Source organism: Sturnus vulgaris, chromosome 12 (assembly GCF_052056855.1).
Source record: "Sturnus vulgaris isolate bStuVul1 chromosome 12, bStuVul1.hap1, whole genome shotgun sequence".
Taxonomy (NCBI): Eukaryota; Metazoa; Chordata; class Aves; order Passeriformes; family Sturnidae; genus Sturnus; species Sturnus vulgaris.
In genome coordinates this window covers 9,931,440-9,954,567 of record NC_142254.1, presented here as the reverse complement: position 1 = coordinate 9,954,567, position 23,128 = coordinate 9,931,440, and the positions used below count along the sequence as shown (strand labels likewise).

Below are 23,128 nucleotides of genomic sequence, written 5' to 3'. Positions count from 1 at the left end.
TCAACTTGACAAAACAGTTACAGCTCTGTCAGTCCATCGATTTGACTTTGCTTTCTCCAATGAAATCTTGTCTAAATTTTGGATATCTTTTGGCAAGAGTGGCAACTTTTGTCCAGACAAGCACTGGCCAAACAGACCTGGCTGTAAATAACAACCTAAAGTATCTTGTTCAGTCATCATGTGATGGAGTTGCTCCCCTTATATTTATAATTTTGTGGTTATGGTGTTAAAATTCTCTAATTGCTCTAGATAATTAAAAAAAAATTAAGAAATTAAACAAAAACCTGGAAAAAAATTTAATGGTTCATACCAGTCTGATTTGGGGAAAATTCTCCATTGACTTCAGACACGAGGTTTGATTTAATGTGAGGAAGACACCCCAGCTGGGTACTCAGGTAGAGTAAGAGCAGCAGCATCTCAGTCTGACATCCTCTACCAGCTCCAGTCATGTTCAGCCATCGGTGCTCTAAGGAAAGCAAATTACACCTCAAAAGGGAAACTGTATTTTCTCCTGCACTGCAGGCAAGCAGCAGACCACCTCAGAACAGGATTCATATACTGTGTCAGAGAGAAACAGTCAACAAACAGTCCTTTCAGTCCACACCACCCCGGATCTGCAACAGCAAGCTGTGTAGCCAAGAACTCATATTACAATTTATTTTTAATACCAGGTTTATCCGATTTCAGGCATAGATTTCTTTCTTTGCATTTTTTAAACAAGTGACATATATACAGAAATAATTTCTTCTTCCTTTGAGATTTTGTACATTATTTGAGTGATGCATTAAAAAGCCAAAGAAGAAGGTGAGCTGAGGACTTTGAAAGATTTTTTTGGTTCTGGGTAATTTTTATTTTTTTTTTATTAGGAAGAAGGGAAAGGCTGATGGCTTGGGCACTTAAAATAGGATTTTGCTTCTGGGGAAGAGTAGTCCCAAAATAAATCTCATATAGGCAAGCTTAAACCACATCAGGAGTGTTGAAATGCTCTAGATAATCTTTTTTCCCCCATCTTGATCAAGTAAAACATCATCATTGTGTATATGTGCACATTTGGATGAGAAAAAAAGCTCTTTATTTAGTATTAATATATTTGCAGCATGTGGTGTCTCAATGCCCAATGAGCATAAAAAAATGGAAATATATTCTATTAACTATACTTCTACTATGATGGAATGAAAATATGGTATATATTTTTAAATACTGAGTTTAACAGAGTAATAAAAAGAGTTTCAGGGTAAATCACAGCTTACAAAGAGTTACTATAAATATGGGATACTATTCTTAAGGAGCAGATGTGCAGTGATCCTCTGTCATTCTTAAATTAGTCTTGTGCTTACTGATGTTTGGAGATCCAGCATGAGTTTGTGATCAGCTGAAGGACTGGTGCAGCATAGATCAAATCACATATTTTATAGTCTGGTGTTTGGTAGATCCAAATTTGTGAACAGGTACTTAAATTATCTATGAGTTCATTATTGTTCTGAAAAAGCAATGGCAATTAAATAAAAGTACTTTTGTAGTAGAAATGGTGTTAGAAATATTAGAAATATTTAGAAGTACTGCCAATAGTGTTGTTCAGATCCATGTAGAACAAACTTGCAGGAAAAAAAGGAGTGATCTGTGGTGCTGTTGGTTTTATGTTCTCTGCTGAGCAGCCCTCCATGAATGGTGATTCTGATGGTATAATTAGGTAATTCATAGCACAGTTCAGATTTAGACTTGGTTATAGTGTGAATTTATCTGGATGATTGTACCTTTGCTGTACAGTTTTATTTTCAGCCTAATTTTGTTTGTTTGCTTTCAGCTTGGCACAGCTAATTAAAAAGTCTGGTGAATATAAAAAAATCAGCAAGTCCAACTGTTAGCTGAAGTGAGCTATCAAATAAATGCCATATGACAACAGTTGTGTAAATTTGACTTGATTTGCCTCTGAAGTCGTTCATGCCAAAATGCTTCAATACAGGCACATACCGACCATTTTTATCAAGCCCACAAGCAATTTATCCTCAAGTCTTAGTGGAGGAAAATTATTTGGAATGAATAGGAAGCTTTGCTCAATAAAGAGTCTCGTTTTGGCTGCCAAACCAGTCAGCTCCAGAATCAAATTTTTTACACTTAGTATAATATATTATCATATTTTTCTACTACTGATATCAGTAATGTTAAGGATAGCCCCAAATTTGCTTCCTTTCTATCAGGAGTAAGGAATATTTGTAATTGATTTACACAGGTAGAAACTTGAGGTCATGCATCAACTTGCAGTGAAAGTGCATTAACTCTTGGGCCAAAATTCCCATTTAAGAGAAAAAAGTTCTAAATTTTTTTCAAGTGACATTTCCATATGTCTCTCAGAATAATTGATTCCTAGTAAGTGAAAACATTTTTTTTATGAAGCAGAATGAGTATCATCATAAAATTGGTACATTTTTTTCGTGGAAGCTAAAAAACTACACACAAAGTAACACATGATCATTAATGAGAAAAGTCATTTTGTGTCCCTAATGCCAGACTTCTTGCTTGACTAGAAAGAAGGAGAAATCTGGCATATTAAAAGAAGCTGTTTATTGAAAAATATTAAATTATACTAGAAGTTTCATTTTCATATATTGTATAATTTTATAATCCTAGCAAAGCTAAGAAAAAATGTGTTCGTACCTTTTTTTGAGTCCTTATGGTGAAAGAAAGAAGCAGGGATGGTTTGGCAGATATTTTAGATTGTTTGCTTTAAAGTTGGGTTTTGAGCTTGTTTTTAACTGGGAACCATAATGAATAAGAAACAGTTGTTTCTCTGTGTCTTTTCCTGGAGGATCCCTTTGTCTCAAGAGGATTAGAAAAGAATCTTTCACAAAGATTTTCTCTCAGTTGTGGTATTGCTGATGTCAAGCATGCAAAAAACCATGAGTCAGCACTCCAAAAGTCACGAGATTGCATTAAAAAAAAAAAAAAGGTGATCTTTTAAAATATCTATTTGGTTCTCTTGTTTAAGCCTTTGTGGTAAACTGATGGCACATTTTTAAACTTCTTCTGCAAATTAAAGTCTTATTTTTCAAAACAAAAGAAGAAAAAAAAAAAGAAACAGCTGAATTTTCTCAAAAGTTTGGAGGTCTCCCAGAAATGAGGCTCTGAGGAACATCTGAAGTATTACAAATACTGCAATATAATTGCAGGTGTTGGAAATGAGGCATTTGTTTGTAAGAACTTTGATCTAAATTTAAATCAATAAAAACAATTGGGAAAAAAACTGATTGAAAGAAAAGCAAAGAAACCTTCCTCTGCATCTCAGAAGCTCAGGCTGCTGTAGTACCTTTATTATGCAGTCCTTCCAACACAAATCCAGGAGAATAGGCCTCATGTCTTTAAGGTTAAATAAGAGCCATATAAACATCTGATTACCAGACAGAAGATACAGTCAGATAATGACAAATAACACTTTGATTTTGTCAAGAAAGGAACAGGCAAAAAGTGCAGATGCTGCTGTTACAAAGATATAAGACCTTTACCACAGTTTAAAAGACAAAGACTATTTGAATCTAAGAATATGGTTTCTGGCCAGAAAAAGCTACAATTATTTTTAAAAATGTCACCTCATTCACATTTAGTGATCAGAGAAAATGGAAACATTTTAAGGAGTAATTGTAAACATCTGCTAAAGAAAAAGCAAAAACATGACTAAGACAGAAATGAGCTGCCAACATAAAGTATTGTGTGAACAAATCCACCGGAAAAACACCAGGTCTGTGGATGGATTCTATCTGGAATGTGAAAAAAAATTGATGACCATAAAAAAGACTAGAATGCACCTAAAGATATTTTACTCTGAGTCAGTCTGGCCCTCTACGCAAATATCGAGGAATGTGGCTACACTTGCGTTTCTGCAGCAGCTTTGGCCCCTGCTGCTTCTCCTGCCCTGTTCCAAGAGAAGCATTTGCACAGGCACAGGGAATTGGACTCAAACTGATCTAATAATTTTTTTCTTTCTTTTTCAGCTGGATCAGTTAAGAAAAAGTCAGTGGTGGTGCAGATGGTGATGACAGCTCATACAGAAATGCTGCTGGATTTCTAACCATTGCCTCGAAATACTGATTTCAAACTGCAGTGCTATAATGACAGCATAAACGAAGGTAAATCAGATCCTTATGGTTTTTAGAAAATGCTCTCTAAGGCATCTATAGATCTGTATCTCAGCACAGCATTTAAATGTGTTGAGCAACTTGCAGGGTTCAGGGCAGATTTGTAAGATCTGTTGCCTCTAGCATGAAGTAACAGAATGACAGAGCTAACACAGAAGAGAAAGCAAAGGTGTGAAACACCCAATTTTCCAGGTATAACTGTGCCAGTTACAGATGAACAACTCAATATAGAGATAAAACACACTGTGTTCTCTGGCACAAGTGAGCATGTGCACATTTTCTAAAATACAGCAGGTAGCCTGCATTGGCTCAAGTCATCTTTTCCTAATGCCAAACATTACATCTAAAAGCAGCTGTTCTGATTGAAAATGTTTTATCACCATCCTTTGGTAGAAGCTTGTAACTCCTCCAGTTCTACTGGCTGACCAGTTCATTTGAACTGTTCCTAATCTATCCCTTTCTGCAATGGAGGGAAATCAGACAGGTTACAGTGGCCCTGGGCAGACAGGCTGTGCTGGGCTCAGAGGACAGTGAGCACAGTGCCTTGGCCTTGCATTGCCTTCCTGTGCTGCAGCTTTCCTTGCCCAGCCTCTGATCCAATAGCTGATATTTAACCACCTTCTTGTTTTTTTCCTCTTTCGTTTTGGTTTTTGGCTTTTTGTTTCTTTTTTTTTTTTCTTTAACTGAAATAACCTATAGTTTGAATTAACCACATTGCCATAGGAATGTCTGCCTTTCTTCAGCACAGTGGGCAACACTGGGTGAACAACACCTGCTGGCAAGGTGGGTGTGATTCTTTGCTCGAGCAGCAATGCTAGCTGGAGTAAAAGGCAAATCATCAATTTTAAAAAAATAAGCCTACAGTCTTCAGAGCTGACCAGAATATAGAATGTGAATAAGGACTTCTGGGAAGTGGTAGTTTCAGGAGAAGAATCCTAGAGACTTTGCTGATTAGCTCTCTACAAAAATCTCTGAAATTATAAGAACATCAAAGTAGCTTGATGGCCATGACTTTTTCTAGCTCATACTCAGGCTGAATTACAGGAGACTGGAACCCTGAAGGAAGACTATTTGTGTTATTTAATATAATGTGTATGATGTGCTCTTAATATATATGTAGGTGGTGTTTGTAGAGGTTTATCTTTCCTGCTCGATATCTAGAAATGAGGTGTGTGGAGAAACGACGGGTCAATGCAGATTGCCTGCATTTGGGTAACAATTGAGCCTGTGCTCTGTAAATGCAGTGTAAAGACCAGTATCTTTAAACTCCTGAGCAATCAATGCCAAATGCTCATGAAAATCGTCTTTTTAAAGGAATTTTCTTGGAATATGGCACATGATTTTAGACGATCTGTGATAAGTCTTTTTGAAGAAAACATTTGAAATATTTAATGTGTACTTTCAGACTGCATTTTTTGGCACTTTGGTGATGGAGAACTGGCCACTGGTTTAGCCTATGGCCAGGGAGACAGTAACAGTGTTTATATAATGAATCAGTAAAGAACAAGCTTCTGACATCTTCACAATGTACTGCAAGCTAATATTTTCAGAGAAAGATATTTCATTCTTTTTTATCTGGGCTGAAGAATACAAAATGAACCCTCTTTCCAAGCTCTGGAATCCCCACTATTGATAGTAGTTGATTTTGCATAAAGATTACAGGTAAAATTAACATTTTGCTTGTCTTTAAGGAAATTAGAACTTCCAGAGGTGTGTGAGGCTAGAAAATCTGTTTAAACTGGGATTATCATCCTGAATAGTTGTAGACAATAGGAAAGGAAATAGTGTTCAAACCTATCATTATAACTAAGTACCAGCCCTCCAGGGTCATGGTGTGCTGCCTTCATCAAAGCCATGGGTCACAAGCCATGGGTTCCATGGTGCTTTCAGCCTGGCTTTAACCTCCTGGTACAGAATCAAAATAGTTTGATGAAATTATAAGAAGTATTGAAGTGGTCCAAAGTCACCCTGCTGATTCAAAATTTAAGAAATTTTGACTTTTTGCTTGAAGGCTTTATGTATGGCTAGAAACCAAATTTCCAACATCGAATTTTAATCCTTTTTGAGTATTATTCATCATTTTAATCATAGAAGGAATCATAGAGCTGTCAAAAACACATATACAGTATACTTTACTGTTTTCATTGTCACTGTAAGCCTATGATTAAGAATTAGTGATCATACCTAATGAGGAAGTGTTGGGCATGGCAGACCTACTGTAAACAGTCATGGTACCACAGCTGCCTAAAGATGTCCTTGTTTTCCTGCTGAGTCAATTATACCAGTCTAAAACTTTGTGCACTGCTCTGTCTCTTCCTGGTATATTTGATCATAATACATAAAATGCCAGAAACTAGGAAAAGAAACTTCATAAGCATGAAGGTTAAAATTTTCCCATGGTCTTTGTAGTTTAAGTGTAACATGTGTCAAACATGATTGCAGGCTTTTTTCCCAACTTACAAATATTTGCATTGCAGAAGCTGATTTAAAGAAAAAGGAGTAGTTAAATACAAGTTGAATTTGTTGGTGCTATTGTGTGCTTCTCCATTGTCTCCCCACTTTGAGTGCTGCTCTTATCAGATGGAAGCCAGAAGAATGTTGGTTTTAATTGCTGATTGTAAATGTGACAACCTGTACTTTCAGCAGCGGTGTTTGTTAGCTTTAGGGAACAGAGCTACAGAGATGTTTGAGGACAAAATAAGTTACCTGTATTCCTGCATGGACTTCACTGGGAGTCTCAGACACTCCCTGAGGGTACAACTTTTTCAGGTTTTGATCATTAAATGTATCTCTGCTTTATAAGCTAACTACTTTCACAGAACCAAAATGAATCTGGAATAACTGTGTGCATCAGTGCTATTGTTCAGATATACACCAGCCCAGTTAATATGGAATTGTGCCTGCTGGACAGAGCTGTTCCTAGGGCATTGACACGGTTTAGGAGCAGTTTAGGAACTCAACTCAGATTATATGCTGACTTCATATGCAGACACTTTGCTGAAAATATACAAAATTAATGAGATGGAAATTTTTTTTTTTGAGGCTATGATGTACTTTTTTCCAGTAGAAGGGAAACTGAACCCTTCAGCTCTGAAGAGTCAGAGTGACATTAGTCTTTGTTACTGGCTCAAAAATCTTGGAAGTAGAAAAATTGACACCAGTATACAACATTTTATTTTCAGTACTGCAACACAGTTCGTGTCTGGAGAGATAGATTTTGGTTTTTCTTTTACTATCTTGGTTCATCTGCTCTGGACTGCAGACAGGGTTAATTCAAATGAGTGTCATTAGCGTGCTTCCCAGCTGCCCAGTAACTACCACAGCATCTCCTTTATCCTGACAATCTTTTGCCACTTTCAGTGGGCAGTTTTAATTCACGTGAGGAGAATGGATTGAGGTTTTCTACTCTGAGCTCTTTACAGAGTGCTAATATCCTGCATGATTCTCACCATCAGCACAACTGTGAATGTGAAAGCCCACCAGTCAGCACAGGGCTGTGCATGGAACCTCAGCATCTTCCCAAGGATTCTCCAGATGCACATGGGGCTCCCAAGGTTTCTGGTGCTCCTGTAATTGTTATTCAGCTGTTGCATACTCATGACACAGATATCAATGGCTTGAACTCTGCTTTTGCTTTAGAAAAACAGATAAAGGAAAATGACATTTCACAAACAAAGCTGACATGCAGCTGCAGAAAGACTCAAAAAACATTCTTAGGTTTGTTTAGGAGCAAGACTAAGACTAGAGTTTGACTGTATCCTGATGCAACTACAGTTGTTTGTTTGGGGGTTAATTTTAATTTGTTTTGGTTCAGTTGTTGTTGGTTTGGGGGATTTTTAACAGTTAACTTTAAGGGGAAATAATTATAAAAGGTCTACATGTTTACTTTTAAACACAGCATTTTTTCCACTCTGCCCCAAGTCTGACATTTTAATGACCTGCTTTGCTTTGGTTTTTACTGGCAGTGTATATTGAAGGAGTATTTTATGTACAGTTTTAACATTTGAACAACGCAGCTCCGTGTTCTGTTACTCTTTTATGTTTTGGATAATGTCTTTTAAGTTTTTATTTCTTTTAAGTGCTTACTAATTTGAGGCCATTTTTTGCAAATACCTTTTAGAAACTTTTAGATTAATTATCAGTAAAGGTTATTAATTTAAGAAGAGCAAGCAAAGTAAAGGCTGCATATATTTTCACTCAAATTACTATCCTAAATGACTCCATGGGGGGTTTCTTATAGGGGTCACTGAAAGGCAGAAAGGAATGTTTTTACTTCTTTGCTTTGTCACAAAAATTAGGTTACAAGGGCTATAAATGCAGGTAATACTTTTTATTACTAGATTTTCCTCTGTAATGAATATAACATTTCTTCTTTTCCGATACCCACTGAATGTCTTAGTACTTAGCATGTTTACTCTTACCTTTAACAAGCTCTAAAGTAATTCCCCTTTAAAAGTCTTGCAAGCAAATTTGAAGGCAAGAAAGAAACCCTGTATGGCAGGATCCCTGCTGGAGGTGGAAGATTGGAGGGGGGACACTGTCTTGCCAGCTGCCCATGAGCTCACTGATAACACCAGTCCTTGAGTAGCCAAGGCAGACAGAAGTAAAAACTAAAACTGGAGAAGTCAGAAGTGGGAACCAGGAAGACCAGAATTTTTTTTCAATGCAAAATACAAAATTGGTCACATATTTTCCTGCTAGAAAACAAATTGCTCTGTGCCAGCAGTCTGCCAGAATTCAGAATTACACAGTTGTCCAGTTCCAAAGGAGACCTGAGCCCAGTATTGCTTTGAGATTTGGGCGCCGTTGTTAATCTGGGGTGAGCAGCTCCCCTCGCTGGGGCTGTGCTGTGTCCCCAGTGGTGCCTGGTGTGGCTGGGCTGGCAGGGATCTCCCATCAGGACAATCCACCTCCTCCCAGCTGGGCCCTTCAGGAGGGCATTAATATTCTCTGAAAGGCAGCCACTCATCTGCAGCTCTGTAAGGCCGACCTACTTTGATCTCAGCCTCAGAAACACAGGGATGGGGGGTAAGAGTTCAAAGTATGAGAAGAAACTCAATATGCAAAGAGTGTACCACATCTTAATAAGTAATGAGAATTGCCCCCATTTGTTGCTATTGTAAGGAAAAATAGTTTAATATCTTTATGGGATTAGGACTCCATGGTACTTTGCTAATGAGTGGCCAGAGCTATTAAGATTTTCCCTATGTCTCCAGATAGGCTGGCAAACAAACATCAATAAACAATGGCGAGTCTAAGGCTGGCTACTAAGAGTTTGATCTGGTGAGCATTTTATTAGTGTAGCTAACATGTTGAGTTATTTTTTTTCCAGACCCAGTAGAACAAATATATTACACAAAATTTCTATCTTTTCCTTACAAGAGACTTGAGGATTAAGGAAATTACCAGTAATGAATGGCAGCTTTTTAACAAAGTTTATCACAAATGACACTGGACTGTGAAGTGTTCACCCTTCAGGCAGCTGTGGATGAACAGGAGATTGAGAAAATTACCAGTGAGGACAAAACTCTACTTTTTACTGTTTTTCTCAGAACTGTGGAGATATCATTCACATGAACACTTAGCCTGCATAGCAATGGCAAATACCAGCAAATTTAGCTTTCATAAGTGTATTTGAGAAAGATTAGCACACGCCATTCAGTTCAAGTTTTAGTTTTTAGGTTAGCTGCCTTTCATATTAATCAGCTTTGGTTTTTTCAGAGCTGCCTTTTCTGTGTAAGAGCAGTGGGTGAATGCAATGTTTAATAACCCCTTATATCCACTAATTCCTTTTGCAGTGATTGTGTAGTTTTCATAAAAAATTAAATTTATATAATTAGAAGAAGACATGTAGAAATTAATGTCATTTGTCCTTAAAGTCTGAGAAAAGTTTATGTTTTGAGGAATTGCGTAGCCCTTGCAGAACCATTTTCTGTTCCTCAAAGTTCCTCTCTATTTATTTTCCCAGGTTCTATAAGTATAGTAGGATCTAAGATCAGGACAAGAAAGTTTTTCACTTGTTCAGCTGAGTTGCTAATTATCACAATGAAGTACAGCATACAAAGGATAGTGAGATATTTCACATGCAAACTCTGATTTCCTGAGTGTGATGGCAGGGGTTATTAGCAAGGATTTTCATCAGGTCCCTGCTGAAACCTCGTTTCCTTAATTCACTTCTCCCAGCTGATAAACAGCCATGCCATATCTCTAGCATCAATCTGACTGCCCAGAAACAGGTCACTAAATTCTCTTACTCACACACAGCCATTTCATTTTCCTTTCAGAAAATGCTTGAGAAGTACCAGAGTTTTGTACAATAGAGGCCAAGCATGAAAAACTTGTCAGTCATGCCAACGTCACCCCATAAATGTCCCTAACAGCTCCTTCCTCTTTTCTATTTCAAGAGGAGAGTAGCTTTAATTAATTTATTGGTTGGCATCTGTTTAACAGGCATGTGTGTGATGCGTTTCTGAACACACCTGGTCTATTTTTTAATGTAACCTCCAAAAAGATTTTGATCTTATTTTTAGCTTTAACCTTATAAAAATGTAACAGCACAAAGAATTCTTAGAGTGACTAAACTTTTTTATTTATTTATTTATTTTTTTATTTAAATCCCAGTTTCAAAAGAATTTAGCTATGACCTGGATTTTAATTTTCTTGGGGATTTCACTAATGCTTGAGGGGGGAAATCTGGTACATTTTCAGCATATTAAATACCTGTTTGTGTCAAAGTAGTCATTAGGTTTCTAACTGATTTGATTACAGTACAGTGTTATAGAAAAAGGTATTTCTGGATATTTATCATCTTTAGTTATGCTATCCTTGGAATATGGTTTCTGCATTTTCATTAGTGGGGCACACTACCTGAATATTGCTCAGTTTTGAAACCACTTAATTATCCTGTCATTGATGCAACATTATTCAATTTTACATTAAAATTGTTTTCCTGGAGACCTAAGCTAGATTCAAATAAACCGTTCATTTTTGGCAACCAGGAAGAAATGGAGTCCTTGTAAAAATCAGACTTTGGAGTGAGGAAGTTGGCGATTTTTTTCATTAGTTTCATAGGGCTCATTGTTCCTATTCTGGAAACTTTATAGCTGCAATCACCTACGGCTAGAGTCTGATTTTTACTGAGGTGCTATAATAATTATACTAAGTACTTTCTGTTTGTTGCTGACAAACAATAATCCTTGAATGTCAGTTAAGGAAAATAGAAACTTTTTTATTGTGGCTTAGTTTCCAAATCTTCATGATTTGAGTTCCCAGAAATAAGTGTAAAATATTCATTAAATGAACCCAAATCAAACAAACAAACAAACAAAAAAACCTACTCTGGATTTTGCCTATAAGCAGTAGATCTCTCAAACTCCTAGGCTCACTCACAGAGATGTGATAAAATATTTTGCTAAGAAACTTAAGTATGACTTACTGAGAACTGGAGGTTGACAAGTTTAAATACTGTAATAGCAAAACAAACAAACAAAAAACCTTTCAGTTCACTTGTGGATTAGTAGTTAATACTCTGAAATCCGCAGGCTATGGCTATCTGTGCTGTTATAATCCAAAAGAAGAACTCTACTTTTTCTGTTTTTTCAAAGGAAGATCTTAATCACCTCTTTGTAAGCCACCAAACCCCTTATTAAAAGTCTGGGCCCAATCCTCCCTTGAAAGCATGGCCCCAGCAAACTATGGGCTTTGATCCTAAATTGAGAACAACAGCTACTGAAGGTAACAGTATGTGATTAAGGACTGCAAAATTTGGGCCACTGACATTAGTGAGACTGACTGCTCATGTGAGTAAAGAACAATTTCATAAGATTAAGGACCATTAATATGTTTGGTAGTTGTATTCTTATTAACTCTTCCTCATTATTTATTCAGCTTAAATAAGCTGAGCAATATTAATTGTTGTCAATATCAACATTTATCAGTGGTAACTAGAGTAAAAATGACTGCAGTAATTTTCTTTTTCTTTTTTAATTATTAAAACTTCTGTTTATAGCACAAATACTATATACTGTAAAAACAGTTGATTAATGGTACAGTTGCTAGTCTTGCTCTTCAACATCATATTTTTAAATAACTTACTAACAATCTGAATAATTAAACACAGTTTTCTGTTAACATTGCATTGTTCTCACAGATATATAAATTGTTTTCCTGCTGATCTAAATGTGTCCCAGTAAGAGGGACCTGGAGAGTTGGGATCAGCACAGGGTGCTCCAGTGAAGAGGGAAGGAGATAATGGAACATTCTCCTACATGTACAATCAAGGGCAAAATTAATATAACATTAACAGCTGAGCTATTCATTGAGTTCTACAACCAAACCAGAGTAAGAGCTATTCTCCTAAGAGAATTCAGGTTGTCCCCATCCTTAGGAACTGGGGAGGTCCCTCAGGTGACCCAGAAGTTCCCTCTGTAAGAATGTGGGTAGAAGTGCTACCCTGGAAGCTTTGAGATGATAACTTTTCTTTTGTGGAGAGAGTGTCTGAACTGGATTGGTAACTGTAACTTCATTTTACTGCAGAATGAGGCACTGGGTCCTCTCTGACACTGAGGAGATAGAAATATAATTTGAGCATTAAAATAAATAAATAAATAAAGGCAGAAGTTTAACTTGCTTTACCTGAACTTTGTAAGACCCTCTCAGTGGCACATCTCTGATTTCAGATTTTTGTGTTTGTCGCAAATAGGAAATGTTGAAAGAACATGGAGCTTAACAGCTTAGCTCTTTCCTTTGAGAGGAAATAGAATTAGAACCTGCATGTGCTTGGCTTATACTTCATAATACATTTTATTATTACAATTATAAATTAGGCCCCTGGGCACAAAAATACAGCATAACTGAAAACATAACTAACCAAGGTAAATTGATGCCTTCCCTAATATATTTTACCATCACAGAATACTAGAGACTGCCTCTCACTCTGGGCCCTCCACTCTTAAGTGGGTCTGTTGGCACAGTATTACAGTGCTGTAACTAGTCTAGGGCTTGAATCTGAGCCACACTTTGGTTTCCATCCATTCATCACAACTGGAGGGTCTTGTAGGCTTTTGGCTGACTTTCACCTTCTACAGGTGGTGAAAGGCCAGCTGCAGATGTGTTTGTTCTCATTAGCTGTGCAATAAGCCCTGAGCTTTTCAGTGCTAGTGATGGAAGAGAGATAACCTCGTGTGTGTGTGTGTGTGTGTGTGTGGTTGCACATCCTTCCACTCTGGTATTCAGTAGTGCTGGGACTCAGTGGTGCAGCAGTCAGACCTTTGCTTGCCATTCTCCATAGGATCAGCAGTCAGAAAGCCTGTGATAGTGATACAGTCCTGTTTTCTGGATATTATGCAGTTATCCAAATTTTTCAAAATGGGAATAGTAATACTACCCCACCAACTTGTGCCTGATGACTGCAATCATGAATGTTTCTGAGGAAAGACAGTTATTTGAATCAAATTGGTTGTCTTCTTTGTAACTTCAGCTTATCTTGTGAAAATACTGTCAGAATAATATATGCTTCCTTTATAACCAAGAAGTTCTACTCTTGATCGATAGGACTTACTTTTCATTTGTCAGCTTAATGAATTATTAGTCTTCCAGGGTTTTTTAGTACCTTTCAGACTCTTTTTATGCAGCAGACAGCTGTGACAAGCTGAGATGGAAAACTAGCCTAAGCCCTGGTGCTAAATAGGGACTGGTACTCTTAGATCTCACTGGATGCTCCTTATTTATATAACTAAGGTGGAAGCACTTGGACTAATGACAACAGCTGTAGGCAGAAGTGATGCTGGAGGGTGCCCTGTGCTTGGGCTTGCCACTGACACAGTGGTTATACCTGGGAACTCACTGTAGTGCAGCCCTGATGGGAGGGTCCAGGGCTGGGAAGCATCTCTTTTGCAAGAGGAAAGGTTCCAGCAGTGTGGCAAAGAACCTTAAGGACTGGTGTCCCCAGAAGTTTCAGGGATGGGGTTCCAAAGCCACAGTATGTGACCTGTGTCCCTGCCCTGCCCCTGCAGCTCTGGAGCTCCACAGAAACTGGAGTTCGTGGGGGCTGGGATTGGACTTTCTGGGTTGGGCTACTATTCCAGTTGTGTGCAGCAAGATGTACCATCAGAAAATCAGAAAATGCCACTGTTCAGTTTTTCTGCCTTTGAGTGACAACATTAAGTGCTTTTGCATTGTTACCTCAGGATTTCATCAAACAAGCTTTTTTTCTTTGTATTTTGTTTTTTGAGGTTTTTTGTGAGTTTACCCTTACTTTGGGTACAAATGAGGAAAATGAAGATTTCACATTCAGTAGGTTGGTTATGTTCCATAAACATTAACTCTGCATGTTAAAGCTGTCCTAGGGCAACCCTGATGTGCACACATAGTGTTTTCATCTTTTCTATAAATATTTGTAGTTGACCATGCATTACAATAGAGCATTCCTCTCTTTTGACTTTGCCCTTTAATTTTTCTTAGCTTGTTCAACTTATTTGCACAGAAGGGGGAAGAAGTTTTCATGGAAAAGTTAAACTGCAGACATAACTCTGTGTGTAGATATGTGTGCATGTAGTAAATCTGCTGAAAATCTGTTTATAGATTTTGGTGAGAAGGCAATTGTCTCATATTTTTATGAACAACAAAAGTTCTTCAGTGAAAAAAAACAAAAATGTAATTGTTTTTAATCAGTGGCAGGTCTACTTAAAAGCTTAAAATGATTTGACATTTGCATAGGTCCCTTGCCCGATCCTAGCTTCATGACAGTCTTTGCAAAATAACTCAAATTTGATACACAAAATAGCATAAAATTTCCCTGGGTTATACCCTCTGTAAGGTTATGGCAATTTTGTACCTGGATTCATATTTCTAATATATTTAATTGAGCTAAGTCCCAGAATGCTCACCTCTCTGTATTTTTAATAGCTACTATTGCATTTATTATGTGAAAAGTCTGTACATTTCAAACAGTTGTTTTAGACATAAGCATAGGAAAGCTTTAGTTATGTATGGAGAATGTACTGTTGTAGTATTCCTTTTTTTTAAAGGAATAATTGAACATTACTGGCCTAGTATCACTGTCTTTTCATTTGTCTTTCATCACTGTGCCTTTCAATACCATTCATCTATGGACTAATGCAATGCCTGCCGAAGTCAATAGAAGTCATTCAGTTGACATCAATGAACAATGAATCAGGCCCTTTAAAAAGAAGGAACTAGAGTTTACAAGAGTTAAACAGAGCAGTGAGGAAAAACACTCTGAGGCAGGAATTGTGACTTCTCCCGTGTCCACACAGCACCTGGCACTTCCCTGACATTCAGAACAGTGACAAAATGACCAATTCTCAATCTCCACTGGTAGCTCTGATAAGGGAAGGCAGTTTTACCAGTCAACATCTGAATTGTTTTTCTGTGCAAAGCCTGAGCAGTTATCAATAATTGTAATACACAGTAAAAATCTGTTCAGATAGGTGTCATTGATGCAGATGTTGAAAATCTTTTTTTGTTTAATTGCTTCCACCCAGTCTTTCCAAAGAACTCACCTTTCTATCAGTCTTTCTTTGTTCTGATTAAGTTGTAATCACTCCAAAGCAGATTCAGAAGCTCCCCCTCCTTCCCTCAAAGAGATGGTGTTTGCTTTATACCCAAATGTGACATTGCACACTGGTGCAATCGAAAGAGGCTGCAATGATCAATTGAGGGCCCAATCAAAGCCTCACAGATAGGCAGCCATTCGTCGCTGTTTGATATAAAAGGTGTTTTATTTCTCATCACTTTTTTGTCACTGAAAGAATGCTTCCTACGTGCAGATTAATTAAAGTGTAAACATTAAATATTGATTGATGCATTATCAGCATGGAGCAGTTGCCTCCACTCAGATTGATTCCTGCAGTGATTTATTGTCATATTTGTGGAGTCATTTCACTCGATAACAAAGAGAAATAGCCTGCTCCCTCTACCTTTCAGGCTTGCTTTCTGGCACTTGCAGTGCACCTCCTCATCCTCAGTGACTCCCATTTTTTGTCTCCTAGAACTAATGCAGTGTCACCATATATTCAGTAAAGAACCTTATCTCTTTTTATTTTGGCATTTGCATAGTAAATGATAGTTCAGTGAGAAGCTCGCAGAGTTGTGCTCTCAAATGGAACATCTCTGGTTAACACTTCCACCCCGTGCTCCACACAGCTGCTTACCATGACCCTGCTCAGGCACAACTTTGCAAGGACAGCTTCAAATCATTCAAATTCACTCACTGCCAGCTTGACAGAAAGGTGAACTTCCAAGAGGGTAACATTGTTCAGGTCAGTGCTACGGCTAAATTATCCAATTAGTTACTCTGAGTAGGAGCATGGCCATACACTAGACTATTAATTTAAAGAATTTCAGGTTTTTACTCTCATTTTTGAAAGGAGGCCTCCTTTCAATTCTTCTGGAGTATTTAAAATAAAGCAAAGTTTTGTAGGATGTTATTGAGCATCTGGATTAGAAATTTTTTTCAAAAATAATGCTCATTCTCTGTAGTTTTCGGAAGTGGATTGAAATGAGATGGTATTCCAAACCCCTTTCTCTTCCCCCTGAAAGTCTTTAATGTTCTTATTGTGTGTTCATCTGTGTCAGGGATGGCTATTGCACAGCACCACATGTTGTGATATCTGCTGCACGCAGCATCTGTGCCAAGAGCAGCCATAGCCCTGAAGTCAGGTATTTGTTCCATTTGCTGCAGTCCCTCCTTCTCCGTGTTTTCACCAGGCTGATGGTCACCCAACATGTTTGCAGCCAGGAGCTGCCTGTGCTGCCTGGAGCTACCCTCAGTGACCCAATCAGCTACAAGAGAAAACCATTTGTGGAATTGCTTTGTTCTGCAGTAACAAAACTTAATCTCTTACATACATGGCTTTCATTTACCACTCAGGGAATTAGACTACTCAAAGTCTGCTGAAGTCAAATGTGTGAGCAAGACCACAAAAATATGTAATAGGCAACTGGTGATTTTGATTCAGTCAAGCAGCAAAACATTAACCTTTGGTCACAGTAGCAAGGAATGCTAAACTTGTGAATTTACTGCAGCAGATAATTTCACTCCTATACCTGCAGGAGATCGTAGGAGTGGTTTCCTACACAAGGAGAGGCTGTTCCAAGTTGGCTTTCTAAGAATGGTGTGCTATGATTTCTCTAAAGGGCTGTTGCGAGACCAGTGTGAGACTTCATTAAGATAGGTATGCACTTGAACTGCTGCCATTCCTGCCCATCCCTGTCACTCCCAAGCACTTGCCCAACAGCACTTTTATTTAGGATACTTTGATATTTTACAGATGTAACCGAACCTGGAGAAAATGCTGCTGTTCTAGGTACTTCCTCCTTATGCTTTTCCTACCAGATGCTCTTCCTGTCCTCCTGCTCTTTTTTCATTCCAAACCAAAATTCTTGTTCTTTGCATCAGCTTGCTGATAACTGGGCAGTCACTCCTGAATTTGACACTCTTGAAATTAAAAAAGCAAACAAGCCAACCTTAAGGTATTGCAACAGCGTGCTCATCTGGGTCCCTTCAAAACAGTGCTCTGGCATATCAATTTTCCCCTCATCTTCGTTTGCTGTTGCCCTTCCCACCCTCTGAACGCCTCTGCTGTCACTCTGTGTTACCCTGTCACCCTGATTGAAGTTGTCAGCTCTGCCAGGCGAGGACCTTGCCTTCCTGTTTGTCCCTACCCAGCTGTGCACACCAGCACTGCTGCAAATGCAGTGCCACGAGCCTCCTGCTTGCAAGGCTGCTCTAAACAAAATCTGGGTTATTTTTGTGGATTATAGTTGCACCTTTATACAACTTTTCAAAGATCCTAGTGCATTTTGTGGAGAAAATGTTCTTAAAGGTCTCTTTTTTCAGATGAAAGCTTACATCAGCTATGAAAAGAAACTTTAACACTTTTCATATGACAGATAATTCTAGCAAATAATATTCAGCTGGAGTTGCATTATCATCATTTAGATAGGGCCACACAAAAACAAATAAAGAGCAATCTCAGTCGCAAAGGATCTGTTTTGCAGATCAAATGTGGACCTGAGAAACATGTAAAGAGCTGTTCCCTCTGAGGATGTCAGAGCATCTTTGCAAACAACTGGAAAACTTCTGTTGGCTTCATTGGGCTCAGGCCTTCCTGGGTGCCTTGCAGAGGTGCTTGCACTCGATTTGGACTAATTGTCACTTGCATGCAGCCACGGATAGTTCCCAGAAGGAATCGGCCTCAAGGAAGACACCAGCTTAGGAAGGGCTAAGGGCTGTGACTGGTGTGGCTTGTCCCAGTGTAAGTTACCCCAGAGTGGTGTTGGCAGCTGCACCTTCTCAGCTCTTTGTGTGGATCTTTGTTATTTTTCAGAGTGGCAAACTTCCACAACTGGAGTTACTCTGGGCATGCTACTGCTGGGCAGAAGCAGCAAAAGCCAGTGCACAGCAAGTCTGAGTTTCTCTCAGCCCCACAAGGGTTGCTGACCTGCTGTGGTGGGCAGCTACAGAGAGTGAACAGATATTAGGAATACTTGGGGAAACCACGGAACAGAGAACGAAAAAGAGATCTTTTTCAAAGCTACTAAAAATAGCTTTGTAAAAGCAGTGTATGATTTAATACTTCTCAAATACCATCCTTCTGGGCTGGATTCTGGAAGGGACCAGGTATTTGTGAAGTGAGCTTTTCCCTCAGTGTGCCTCAGTGCACCTCGTCTTATAGAGCTGTTGTATAAAAGCCATACAGTAGTTAACAATGAAAATTTTAAATAATTTAATTTGTTTTGATGTTTTAAATAAGATGAAAACTTGCTTTTTTCCTTATATGCTTTTCCCAGGATCATTCCTTTCCCAGGTTGGAAAGACACATGTCTTAGAGTACTTCTCCTGAATTCTGATTAGCATTTCCTTTCACCATGGACAATTAAATCTGACATGACGGGATACAAAAAGATGTTTGTTAAGTATTTAGAAAGCTTAGTACTGACCTAGATGCTGGAATTTTAGATATGTTCATATACACAGGGATTGTAAACCCTTCTAAAGGACTCAAGCTCAAAAGAAGCTCCCCTGCATAATTAAAAAAAAAAAGAAAAATATATTATAAAGGAAAAAAGTTGTGATGATAAATACAAGCTGTAGAAGTCTACAGCCCTCCCCATTTTACTGAAGAGACTGTCTGCTCTACAGTAGGGGTTAGATATTAATTCAAACCAGTCTGCTCATTTTCCATATGAAGTTACAGTCATATGACCATTTCAACCAAATACACTCTGCTATAAATTTAGATTAGCATATTGATGCAAATTACCCAACTGTTTTCTTGTATGTCTATAAGACCTGCCAGATGAATACTGTTGCCCTAAATTGTGATATTTCCCCTACAAAAATGAGCTTGCTATTTTTGAGGCAACAATTACAGGTTGCATGAGAATGGTGTGTTATTTCCTGAAATTGTATGTAATTTATTTTTAAGAGTTTGAAGCAGAGTTTTGAAGTTAAATGCATATCATCTTCATAACTGCTCAAATCACGTTATTTTACATTTCCGGAAATAACTTTGAAGTTAAATGCGAATAAGGGGAAAATAAATTACAACTTGTGGAGTGACCAGTGCCTGATTATATGCAGTATAATTAACTCCATCCTTCACATAATGTTTGTCTTAATACTTACCCATGTACTTCAGAATCATTGAAATGATTGGTGATTCTTTGCCTGGGGAAAGCACTTAAGTTTGTTCATAAGGTGGACCTTTTTATTCACTTTCAGGTCAGGAGGATTTAACATTTTGAAAATACTGATTCAAAATGCATTTAATGTTAACAATAAGCAGCTACAACTCAAACAGTCAAAATAGACTTTTCTGTTCATCATTAATTCTTTTACTATGAACTTCTATTTACCTACAGTATTTTAATGAAAAAATGATGGGATTTAGTATTTTAATTTGAATATTATTATATTTAGAACCATGACGTAGATTGATAAGGCACATTTATCCTTTCTTTGCCTGTTCTGTAGTCTACAAACAGAGATGGTATTTCAAATTAACAAACTTCAATTAGGAGAAACCATTTCAGTCCAAAAAGAAGTTTTTTATTCTTAAACTATTACTTACATTATGACAAGAAATTAACATTTTTGTGACCCGTAATGAACTGTGTCTCCTCATGCTATAAATAAGATTTGGCAGCTACAGATGGACTTAACTGTATCTTGAGGTCTAAGTTTTTTATTTATAGCTTTTTGCATTTGCAAATGACACTGTGGAGTGCAGGGATGCAGACAATGAAGAGTACAAATAAAATCTGTGCCTCATGTCTACAGCCCCATTCCATTTTTTTTTTCCCTCCAGTGGCATCAAGAGTTTCCTCAAATTTTTCCTGTGCTTGGAAATCTCTGGGGTCGGTGTGCGAGTCTTTGACGCTGTTAACAATTTCAATCTGCACCATTAAAGCTGCTTTTTCTAACCGTCCCCTGGTAATTGCTGCAAGGACTTAGACAAGTAAGACTATCCAAAGGCATCAGTAAGGTCAAACCGTGGTAGAAAGAGCTCTGATTTTATCCTGGAGATTGATGCTTGTATCACCTTTTTTTTCGATTCAGCAGCTGGGGTTATAAAATGTACTTGCAATCACTGATAACATGTTAGATCAGACAACAAGTGGAGTAACACAGTATTTTATACACTCTGGGTAGTTTTACCTAATGCAACAATAAATCAGTGAAGGCAGAAGTATTTTGTAAATTTTAATGAAAATTCAACTACTGAAAATATAGATACTTCTGGCAAAAGTTCTAGAAATATGAATTTGCTTCCATTCTTTAAAGCTGTAAAAATTATTTTAACTACAGTCTTGTTGATAAGGCAGTAAAGAAGAAAGCAATAAAAGAAGACACAGCCCATGCAATATATTATAATTAGCTTGTCATTGGCTATAAGCAAACTGAGGGGAGGGGGCCAGAAAATAAAATGTACTTTGAGTTAGCTGTAAAGAATTCCCTTTCTGAGTATCATCTAAAAAAATCTCTGTACATGAATGAGACTAAAGTTGGTTGAATGGGCCCATTGTGCCATTTCATAGAAAGAAAACCATGATAAAATTTAAAAATATTTACCAGCTAATCAATAAACCACATTTTTATGCAAGTCCAGAAGGTTTAGTAGAGAACTTTTTCTTCCACAGATTATTTAGCTACTGAAAAATATGCTTTTATATTGTGTCACAATTGCAGTTATATATAGCAAACCTAGTTAAAGTTTATTAAATGAAAGTCACAACAGGGAAATGGGGATATAGAAATAAAGAACACTAAAGAATACAAATATGATGCTAAACTTCTACAGGATCTTTCTTTCTTGTAAGTTTAAAGCAATGCATTATTCTTCCCTAAAACCTGTCATCCTACAGAAACAGACCCAAATCTGTACCAGTGACCAGGCTCATCAGAACACTCAAGACTTGGACAGCAATAAGGAGAATTTACACTTGTTTAGAATTTCCACAAAAAAATTATTGGAATTTATTCAATTCTTCACTTCCCTAAGGTGGATTTTTCCTTGATTCCTTTTTTACAAATTATGTCATGCATATATAGGATTTCTTTTAAAATATAAACTAAGGTATGATATTTGTTATTGCTTGTGATTTTCTTATTTTTCTTCTTTATTTCAGGTATTTTTCTTAAATTTCATCCATTTTTTAGTACCTTGTGTGCTTAATAGAACATTGGTTGAACTTTGATACTTTCATGATTGATTCAGAGTAGAACTAATAAGATAAAAATGAGTATTAAAAAAACCCATTTTTAACAATAACATTTTAAATGAAACATCTTTTGAATGCTTTAAAAGTTATACTTTTTTCCTTATTACTAGTGTTTCTACACATAAATTATGAATTATACATATTGAGATATTTCTTGCAGCCTTCTTACAAACTTAAAATGATTGTCAAAATTTTATTGGAAAACATTTTAAAACTGATTGTTTGTTCTCATTTTTACGATTCTCCCTGTACAGTTTTGTTGGATTCAAGAGGTTGTTCCCAAATTACATTGGTGTGACACTGGAATGAGATCATCCCACTTCAACCATCACTCTTACCCACTAAACATCACTGGCTTTCACACTCTCAAAGGTACAGAAGGTGAGTTGCCAGTTCTTACCTTCCGTTGCTTCTGGTGGCTCTATACCTCCATAAACAAAGAATATTTCTGTCTCAAACTGGTATATATACATTGGTACATATATAACTGCTATATATATATATGCACATGGTTATATATAACTGCTATATTATAAATAGCTAAAATGTATTTCCTAATTTTTTTTTCTGTAATTTAAACTGCATATTAGGAGCTAATTTCTGATCTTTACTTGAAGAATATTTGAGTAACTTTTAATTTACTGTCTAGTTTTCAAACCCTACCATGTGAACTCTTATTAAAATAATAATAATGACAGCAAGAGCTGAGGCCAAGAGATTTATATTTAAGCAGTGAATAATAGCTTCCAGAAAGCCTGTAGTAGTTTTGAAAAACATTCTATCCATAGTGACAGAAATGAAAATTATTTGGAAGTTATCAGCCAGGGAGTGATGCTGTATATCCTCTAGAAACTCCCTGGGCTTCCACAGACTGCTTGGGAAAATCAGCATCAGTTTTGGGAAAGTGCATTCCCTCATGCCTTGTGTTGTATTTCTGCAAACTTGCTGTCGAGCAGAACAAACTTTCCAGTGGTTCTGCATCTGTTCCTGCTCAGCCAAGGTGCCTCTGGGAATATATTTCCCCTTGCAGCAGCAGGTGGCGTTGAACAGCTCACGTTATTCTCACTCTCATAATCATTTTGTCTTGCATGTAGTAAAAACTTCTCTCCCAAAAGAGAGAATCCACAAGAGAAATTCAACAAATTTTTATAGATGTAACAGATTCTTACATGACTAAAGTAGGAGTAAGTTCTTCCAACTTTAATCACATTGAGAAATAAGACTGTAAATAATGTGTTTAAGCAACAGCA

General features: G+C 37.3%; 1 long non-coding RNA gene across 1 annotated transcript in view; it reads left to right on the top strand.

Annotated features, from left to right (window-relative positions):
* Positions 1 to 3,950: 3,950 nt before the first annotated feature.
* The window catches only part of LOC148222362 (uncharacterized), a 36,009-nt gene continuing 16,831 nt past the window's right edge, over positions 3,951 to 23,128 (top strand). The window contains exons 1-2 of the long non-coding RNA XR_015806247.1: positions 3,951 to 4,121; positions 22,133 to 22,259. This is a non-coding gene — a long non-coding RNA (uncharacterized LOC148222362). The remainder of the gene's footprint in view (positions 4,122 to 22,132; positions 22,260 to 23,128) is intronic.